General features: G+C 42.7%; 1 pseudogene; it reads left to right on the plus strand.

The window, feature by feature from the left end:
• Window positions 1-1587: 1587 nt before the first annotated feature.
• Window positions 1588-3178, plus strand: LOC122167693 (annotated as a pseudogene).
• Window positions 3179-9995: the final 6817 nt, after the last annotated feature.

The raw sequence follows: 9995 nt of genomic DNA on the forward strand, positions 1-9995 counted from the left end.
ATAAAACCACTCCTAGTCTGTCCTCCTGTAATAGATTCCTACAGGAACATCTAAGTCCTGTTTGCTTTAAATACTTTGCTTCAAATTTCTTGGTCAGTGGTGGGAGATTAAGTGAATCATTCGCAATTTTGATCTCACATAATTTACTCAATCAAAAAGCAGTGTGTGAGAATCCTCCTTTGTTTTTTGGCTCAAAGCTTGCTTCCTGAGGTATTCCTTGTGATAAGACTCTGATTTGTTGAGGAGGCGACTAATGGGTGCTAACCGTGTGACAGTGGATATCACTTTGGGAACATTTGAAAACCCCTTCCTCCAGAGCTCCTTGCTCTGTAGAAGAGCGGATGAGAATGCTCAGGAGTGTTTACTGGCGGAAGATCTGGCCTGTGACAAAACAGCTCCAGCTAGGTGTGGGAAAACTGGGGAACGATACCATCGTGTTCTGTGAAAAACAGGATGCAGATGGGCATCCCTGCTCCCTCTTATCTGCTGGCAAGGCCTGGAAGATGGGAGCAAAGGAGTTTCTGCTGAGATCTCAGAGCCAGAAGCTGCCACTCAAAGGAGAGCTGACTCGACCACTTTGGATTTGAGCTGTCACTCCAAAGACAGTTGACTCGACCACTTTGAAACCATTGAAAAAGGGCCATCATCGCCATGGTCGTCGTGCTTCGTCGTCCTTTGTCGTCAATAGAACAACAATGCTCGACGACCCACCACTACTGAAGATCAAAGACTGAACTATGAACCTCGCTGGATCCACGGTGGTGACTATGTCCCTCTTGCTTCCTATAAAGACTCCTTGCCTCTTCTTTTCTATCTTTTCTATCGCCCTCCTTCCCTTCCCCATCACCCTAATTCATAATAGTGTCCGTCCTCCCCTTCCACGTTTCCCTAATTAAGATTTGTAATAAACTGGTCGGACCAACATTTGAACCGTTGCTTCTTAATCTCACGCCGAGTATAGAGATAATCAAAGAACCTCCTCTCCCTCCTAGAAATTGGAGCGAGACATTTGTTTAATGGCGTAATCAAGGCAGGATACCCACTGTGAGAGTGTTGTCCTTCCAGATATAGTCTGAAACTTTCTTTGTGTGCACCTCCTGGAGTTGCAAGGAGCGATAGTTTTGAAAATTTAGACATGAGTCCTTCTCCAGGAAGACCGCTCCATATTCTGAAACTTTACCTTTTATGTGTGTACCTCTCGGGGACGTATTTTGACTATTTGCATTTTGTTTAATACGTGTGTGCCTCCTCGGGAAGACCTCTCTGGTTATTTGGTAACTGAAGTGCAGTGTGTCTGTGTGTGCACGCCTCTAGGGGAAGTGAGGAAGTGATATGTTGTGACTTAAACGTGTGTGCCTCTCCAAGAAGTTTTATTTACTCTATTGAAACCTAGAAAGTGTTGCTTTAGCTTCACATTTTTTGTGCTCCCCCCAAAGAAAATGATTGGAGCATTTGCATTTGTTTAGGTATGCTGTATCTCCCTGGGAGGAGAGGTGAGGAGTAACTGAGCTTTTGAATATGTGTACCTCCTCCTCCCTTAGTATAGATCTTTCATTGTATTAAGAAATGAGTAACAGTATTGCCAGTATGAAAAGTGAAGAAGTGTTATTTGACCTTTTAGAAAAGCATGGTGCTCGTCCCTCTTTATCAGGGGTGGACTGGGCATGCCAAAATTGGCATAATTTCCAGAGTGTTTCGGACCGCATTAGTGTCTTACAGAATGAGGCTCGTACACGAGCTGGAAAAGGAAAGTCGTTTATTTGTGCCATACTCGGGGCTGCTTTAAAAGCTGCCGTGGATTTCTGAAATGAAAAGCATTCGGCAGAACTCCAAACCATAGAAGCACTATAGGAATCGGTTAGAGTTACACAAGAATTGGTAAAAACTCTGCAGAATCAAATAGTTAATCTCGAGGAACAATTAGAAAGAGAGAAACATAATTCGGCCTTGTTGCAGATGGCTTTCAAAGAACTGTTAACATGTAAGGATACTAGCGATACTGTCACCCATGGTTTGCCTCAAGAAAAAACATTTCCTCAGGAAGAACTACAAGAAATAAAGCAAAGACTAGACAAATTAGAAATCCCAATAGCCCCATTGCGTCCCTTGATAAAAACAGAATATACCTTCGATAACAGTGAGGATCTAGATCCTCAAATGAATGCTAAGGAAATTCCCTTCTCGGCCACCGAGCTTGCAAATTGAGAAGAGACTTTAGCAGCTCTCCAAAGTAATCAGAAACAGAATATGTATGGAGGGTGAGTCTCACTGGTGGCAACCAGATTCGGTTAACAGAAAAGGAAGCAGAAGGTTACTGGGGACCAGGAGTATTTTTAACTACTGGTAACAATCGTGCTCCCTGGTCATTAAGGCAAAGGGCTGCCTATTGGGCAGGTGGTCTCAACCCTTTAGAACGGGGAGACCCTCTTGCCATTACTGGAACTACTGACCAATTAGTAGAGAGCGTTCAAAAGGCTGCTTGTCTCCAACTGATGTATGATAGAAAGCTGCAGCCGCATCATGAATCGCCCATGATGATGCCCGTTGATCCTGAGAGAATGACCCCTTTAATTAGAGGGCTTCCGGAATCACTGAAACCCATAGGCATACAATTACAAGCAAGGATACAAGCTATGTCACAGGGAGAAAGAACCCGGGCAGTGTTAGAAGAAACTGTAACCCCCAACCATCTGCAGTCAGGCTGCAAAGTATGGACGTGGGTGGAGGTAGCCCAAGAGTTAATTAACTATGGAAGAAAATATGGGCCGGTGGTTTCTTTTCCCAGTAAATCTGAGCCCACAGGTGTAAGGCTTGCAGCAGCCAGTCTTGCCCCCAGGCCACCTAGCCCAAAGCTCAGTGGGTCTGGAAGGGTCTCATTGCCAGTAAAACCGGTAGGCAGAATATCTTTCATAAACATAATGGACTTTGGACTCTGGGCTGGAAAACGGGTATTCCACGAAATTTGATGGATGGATTGACAACAGATAGGTTAGAGAAATTAGTTAACTGGTGGCCAGAACAAAAGCTCGAGAATCTTGAGGAAAGCAAAACCCCAGGTCCTAGGGCCTCTCTCAGGGAACCTGAACGGCTATCCAAGCCATTGGAAAACTGATGTCTCCGCCCCACCCAAGTGAGGGGGGTGGGGGCGGTGAAGGGTGGATGTATTAGAAAGCTCACAACAAAGGGGAAGCCTGATCTCTGCAGTGAATCACTGCACATTAATAGTCTGAAACTTTCAGATTTCCCTCCCCGGCAGACTTCCCTGGGAACAATTCTAAGCACCACTGCATCTCTCCGTATGCTTAGACTCACGTGATGGCTTCCGTTGGGAAGGACCTTCAAGCCCACTCAGTTCCAGCCCTTTGCCATGGCCAGGGTTTCCACGCGGCAGCTCAGGCATCACAGGCTCCATCCCTCTGGGGACGGGGCCCCCCCACTCCTCTGGGCAGCAGCGCCAGGCCCTCTGAGTAAAGAGATTTCTCTTTGCGTGGAACCTAAATCTCCCTCTGTTTTGGTGAAAACTGTTCCCCCTGGTCCTGTCTCTGTCTGACAGCGTGAGCAGTTGCTCTCTCTCCTGTTAAGCTCCCTTTAAGTGCTGGAAGACTTGGAATCCAGACACAGGAGGCATGAGATTTGCTTGTAAGCATAGCTGGGTACAGACTGAATGCCTGCACGGGCAGGTGAGCCTCACAAGCAGTAATGAGCCGCTTGGTGGGGCAGCGTCAGCGCCATGATGGCAGGGGATGGCTGCAGGATGGGCTGGGCTGTGTGCCGGCGGGCTGGAATGCCAAGGCTCAGCTGCTTACAGCTGTGATGGGAATTAGTGTCGCTGAATGTAGCGTGAGAGGTTGGTCGAGCTGTAGTGTTTCTTGTTGGAATAAAACCCAGGGAGGTTTGCTTAGTCTAAAGTGTGTGTAGGGTGGCCCTCACGTTACGCATCTTGCAAGTGTTGTAGCAACAGCAGAGATCAGATTATCGCAAGGGAAGGCAACTTTTCTTACTTTCTGGAGGCAGAAATTGAGGGGAGGTGTTTGGAAATGCTGCTACACATGGATGATTCAAAAGAGGTTGCAGTAACATCATGTCCAAGCTTTTTCTTGGTTGTCCAAGGAAACCAGGTGTCAGGCCTCGTGCTCGCTTTGTTGGATTCAATGCCTATCGTGTACATCCAGGTGGTGGCTTACAGTAGCACCTCAGGCTGTTTTCTGGGAGGAACACAAGCCATGTCAGCACTCTCCTGACTGACACAACTGTCTTGCTTGCAACAGATTCCTCATGAAGAAGAACATAGGTTGTCTAACAACAGATTCCTCATGAAGAACGGAGGTTTCTGACAGCAGATTCCTCATGAAGAAGAAGAGGGATTCCTGAAGATTGAGGTGACTCCTGCATACTGTCAAACTCTCCTGTGCCTACTGCCTGAGCGCTGCTGCAGCTTCAAGGATTGGCTCCTCAACTTCTTCATCTACCTGCATGCTGCCCAAAGCCGGCCACGCTCCTGCTCCCCGTCTTCTGCTGCCTGGGACCTTCAAACGCCATGCAACAGGACCGCTGCTGGATCCTGCTGGTGACTATCCCCGCTTTACGCAACTCCTGCTTCTCTTCCATCTTTTCTATCGCCCTCCTTCCTTTCCCTGCCTCCCTGATTAGGTTTGGTAATAAACTGGATGGAACAACATATGAACCGTTGTTTCTTAATCTCACGCCGGGTGTACAGATATTAAAAGAACCTCATCTCTCTCCTATAAATTGGAGCGAGACACAGTGTTAATTCAACAACAAATCATAGGCTTAATTTCCAAATTTCTAATTTATAATCCTGGATTTCTAAGTTTATGATTTATTTTCCCTCTTATATCATAGTTCAAAGGTTGGAGGTTTTTTTTTTTTTTTTTTGCGGTTACTCTCATCAATATGCCAGTTTTTTCTTCCTATTCCTCTTCCACCCTTAGCCTGACAATGAAAGTGAGCCAGACCCATATGTTAAGAGAATGCTGCTCCAACAGGAAAACCTCATGTTCCCTTGCTAAGCCCTCTCACACACAGGCAGTTGGCACTGGTGACATAGCCTGGAGATGAAGCAGCAGAGTTTCCAAATGTTCAGATATTTCTTCTGTTGAGCCTGGCACGTTGTTTAGTACAGTTCTACTTCTGTGTTACAAATGAAAATAAATAGCTTCAATGATAGATCTGGCCTGCCCACTCTTTCTTTGTTAGGATAGCTTGCCAGCAATCCAGGCAGTAAAGGAGTTGGACTATGGATGACTAGTTTCCCTGGTCACAGATCAGAATGCCAGTTCTGGAAGGTTTCTGCTTTCTCTGGATAGACCACATGCCTTCTGCTGCAAAAAGGTACAAAGATATACCATCTCCAATTTCCCTGTTCTTTAGGGAATAGACTTGGTCTGCAACTCCTGGGGATACTAATGGCATTACTTGAGAAATCTTCAGGATAGTATTTACTAAAATACAGCTGTATGAAAACTGATCTTCACCCTACATCCATCTTTTCCCTGTCATTTCTATATCAGCTCAAATATTCAATAGCTTGACAGACATTGCCAAATCACAAAAGGCCTTACCTATATCTTGAATTTCCTGACATACCTTGTTAAGCTACAATCTGTTGCATAGAATCATACAATGGATGTGTTACAATATAACCTGACATAAAATACTCCCAGAATAAAAGCCTTAAGACATGCAAAAAGTGACTGTTCTTCCTATCAGTTAAGCAGCTCTCAAAGCAAACATCATGTCAGTTGAATCTAGAAGTCATTTCATTTAACAAAATGTCTCCTAATGTACGGGATATTATTTGTAGTCTTTTCCTGAATAGCAACAGGTATTCAACCCATAATATAAGACTTTATCCATTATATTATCTCTCACTGTTCATTGAAGTTGAAGTATTTTCATTCCCTCACATGAAATCTTCAGTTTTTGTTCAGAACCAAGGGTGCGGGTTTTTTTTGGTTTGTTTGTTTTTTTTCTCCCCTTATTCACCTCTTTAACTGAAAATTCATTGTAGGGCATGAATTGGCTCCAGCCCTGTCCTGCCTGTCAGTGTAGGAGTTGTATGCCACCTGCACTGTGTCTCTGAATTGGGTATTTTGGAGTAGGGAGCTAGAAACCCAGTACTGTGGGCTTCTCAGGCAAGAGGCATTCTGCTGGTGAGCCATCATTTGCCGCTGCCAGTTTGGTCAGTGTTTTTATGTTGGAAGTGTACCTCTTAAAGAACAAGACAATACTGTCCTGAGACAGTTGGCATTCTCCACGTTCAGAGGAGTTATTCTCCAGTCTCGCAAAAATGCCGTCTGGATTGCTTCAGATATAAAAAAGACTTGAAGGATGAGGAGGAAATGTTTTGTATAGAAATAAACTGTGCTTCAATATAGTTAAAGCTAATGATTCTTCTGCATGTTGGTATGTGTTCCTTAATATGTTTACTTAATAATATATATATGGTTTATTAATTTTATTTATATACTATTTATATTTCATAATATTTAATACGACTAGACTCAAGCACTGAAACTTGTACTGAAAGCAGGTAAAGATTGAAGTGTCCTCCTCTCTCGCAGACAGCCTGTGCCTCAGGCATGATGCCTGGGTTTGCCTGGGTTTCCAGCCAGACTTACAGAGCTGGTCTTCCTCAGGCAACATGAACTTCATCATTGCAGGTGACTTCCAAACTTGGACATGTTTGTTCAATGTGTATGAATAAGATTCTGATGAATTCAAGCAGTACTGGAAGACAAACAGCATGAGGTGGGGCAAGAGAGCAACTCCTGTGATAAGTTTTACCTCATTAAATACTTCAGAACAAGAGAAGGGGGGAAAAAAAAAAAAGCAAAAACCGATGGCAAGATAAGCAGGGCAAGTAGAGCCTTACCTAAGAGAAATGTTTAATTTTTATCTGTACTTTTCTGAAATGTCGTTTGTTCTCAGTATCGCACGCTTTGTTTTAAATTAGTAAAGCCAGAGCTTTCAGAATTATTACTTGTCAAGGGCACCTAGGGGAGGTAATTTAGTTCTCTCAGGTTTCTGGGTGGGGGATCACGACAGAGTTATTTAAGTTTTCCAGCTGGAGCCTCCAGGTAATTGAACCTGACAACACCTGGCAGAAGGGTTCCACTGAGTATCTCATTCATTGTGTAGAGGCATTTTTATGTCACCTCTCAACACAGTGCCTGAGTAATGAGGACGCACGTCTTCTTTGGGTTTCTTTTTTGTCTCCTATCTTCTCAAAACAGTACCATAATCTTTGGTAACAACACAGCAGAGGCAAAAGATATGCACTGAAATGGGGTTCTTATCTGCAGTTTTATTATCCCATGCAATATTCTTGCAGAAAATTACTTTCTGAAATGTGCTAAGCTGCTCTTTGGCTCTCCAGGGCTCTGTTCACAATTTTCTGTAAGTGATTTTTGTTTAATTTGTAGCAATACAGGGATAGATATCTTTCACCCTGGCTCCTGTCAACTTAATTGCAGCTATAGGAAATGTGAAGGCTATCAGACTGTTTTTACTCTTCCAAGTAAAGTTATTTGCTTTTTCTTCTATATGGCCCAGTGGCCACACTGGTTCTCAAGTTCAAATAATTTTGTCCCAGATAAAAGCTTAATTTTAGTAGGAATAAATATTAAGGTACAGGAAGATCATGTTGCCTGAAGCCCATGTTCCTAATTGCTAACTTGCATTTCATAACTCAGTCATTAGTAACCACAAGCATAGGTCAGTCACAGGTGCATGTATGGGGAAGCTGCCTTTTGCTGTTTTCCTTTTTCTTGTTGTTCTTTAAAAAAAAAAAAAAAAAAAAAAAAAAAAGATATAGGAAGTGTTCTACCAATTAACAGAAACAGATTAATACACTTTTATTAGCTGTGTGGTAAACTGTATGCGAAACCATATCAGGAAGATGAACACTGTTCTCCTGAAAAATGGCAGGAGGGCAAAAATAGTCAACTCAGGCTCTTCTCCTGCAACTCATACAATATTTTTGCATCAGACAGAGGAACAGCTACATTCCTACTGTTGGATTTCTATAAGAGGAGGATGTAAAGACTCTCAGCGTTGGTATGTCTCTGCCAGAATAAGAGCTTTGTAGCAGTTAAGTAAAGAGAGAAGGGGGTGTTTGGGGGAGTGCCTGTAAGTGTGGGGTTAGGTCTGAAGTATGGTTGTACCCAGGGAAGGAAGAAGTAAGAATGGTTGAATACAGTCTGTATAGTGCAAGTGAATCTGGAGCAGCAGAGGCTGGTAGTTTCCATGGGAAACATCCTATCTTTGTGCTTCTGATGTACAAGGCTCCCATGACTCTGCAGAGAAATGCAGCTTTTGCTCCTGTCTGCTCTATCCTGTTTTCAGAAAGGAGAAAAATATGTGGATATGCTCCTAAGAGTATTTCCAGGGAAAACCTAGCTGTTTTTATTATGTTGATACTCATGGCACTTCAACAGGGATTACTTTAAAAAGCAGCAGGCATAATATTTTTAAGTTGGCCACATTTCTTCAAAAGACATACAGCCTGGAGAGGAGCAAGAATCATCAGGAACATACAGGAAATAGTTGAGTTTAGAATGTGAAGTTTTCACCTTTTCCATGCTACAAAAAGGAGAGAAATAAGGTGGTTGCCACAGCCATAGTGGAAATGGTAAGAAATAATGAGCTTAAACTGTAGCAGGGAACAGACATTGCAAAAAAATGTATGGTAGAGAATAGATAAGCAATGGCCTCAGTAGAGGGGTTATGAATTCTCTGTGCAAATCTCTCTTGGAAATGTTGCATGTATGTTCTCTCATCTGTAAGAAAGAACAATGTCTGTTAATGTTTTTTGGTTACTTCATTCCATTCCTCTGTCAGTTCACTTCTAATGATGGAGAACAGAGGTACAGAGAAGCTAGGTCACTGGCTGTCAAGCATTCTCCCTCCCTAAGAAACCTCCTATTTATGACCTGTTCTAAATAGGAGCACTTTCTAGTTTGGGGTTCAGTTAAGGAATACCCTCAAATAAAAGCTACTAAAGCGCAGTCTGCCTGATGAGATTCTCCATCTCTTCTTTTAGAGAATTTTATTTTAGCAATCTGTGCAGGATCTCTCAGTTTCATGAAAATGTGTACTGTGAAATTTAATGGGTGGTTCTGCAGAAGAAAGGGAAGATGCCTCACCTTTGCCATCTGTCTTATGTCTGCCGTATTTTTAGGTAGCATCTAGTGATGTGCTTTAATCTCATCTTCGCTATATGAAGTAGTATTTTTCCTTCTTTTTTATATATTCCTGAATAGATTGTCTGTGATGAATTATACAGAAATATAATTTTTCTGGCACAAGAGAAATTCTGTGCAATGTTTCAGACTAAAATGCTTTCATGCAGATATGTTGGCGTGGTGCTTATTGCAGCACCCCTCCCCCCCACCCCTGAAAAACACAACGTGGAGATACTTTTTGGATGGATTTTTTAAAAGCCTTGTTTGTAGCTTTGATAGCATCCCCCTAAATCCAATGTAAAGCTAAAAATGTCTATGAATAAGTTAACACCTGAAAATGTAGGTTTCTGTACATGGGTTACATAAACCATAAAAGGAAAAATTTCACCATGTTTGAATTTCATGCATAAATCTCTTTGGGAAGAAGTTCCATCCCAGTGGCGGCGAGTCTTAGGCTAAAATAAACATTTTTCTCTGCAGATGGCATATAAAAACCCTGATTCAAAATTACTAGACCAATGTCTGCAGCTCTTTTTTCGCTTTTACCCAGTTAATCCTTCAATTCTCACATAGTCCACTACTGCAAACTTTTCCAGCAAACAAACTGTGATTTTGTTGTTGTTTGCTTTCACTGTAATTACCAACTCAATTGCTTCGAACAAAGCAGTCTGATTGTGGTTGATGTCATGGATGATATCTTTTCCTGGATGTCTCAGTTCATTTCTGATTGATGTTATCCAAGGTTAAAAAGAAAAACAAAAGAAAAGAATGGTGTAGCGGGGCGATTGC

The sequence above is a fragment of the Centrocercus urophasianus genome, unplaced genomic scaffold (genome assembly GCF_019232065.1).
Source record: "Centrocercus urophasianus isolate 14NV4802_14NV808 unplaced genomic scaffold, USGS_Curo_1.0 seq_38, whole genome shotgun sequence".
NCBI classification, from domain to species: Eukaryota; Metazoa; Chordata; class Aves; order Galliformes; family Phasianidae; genus Centrocercus; species Centrocercus urophasianus.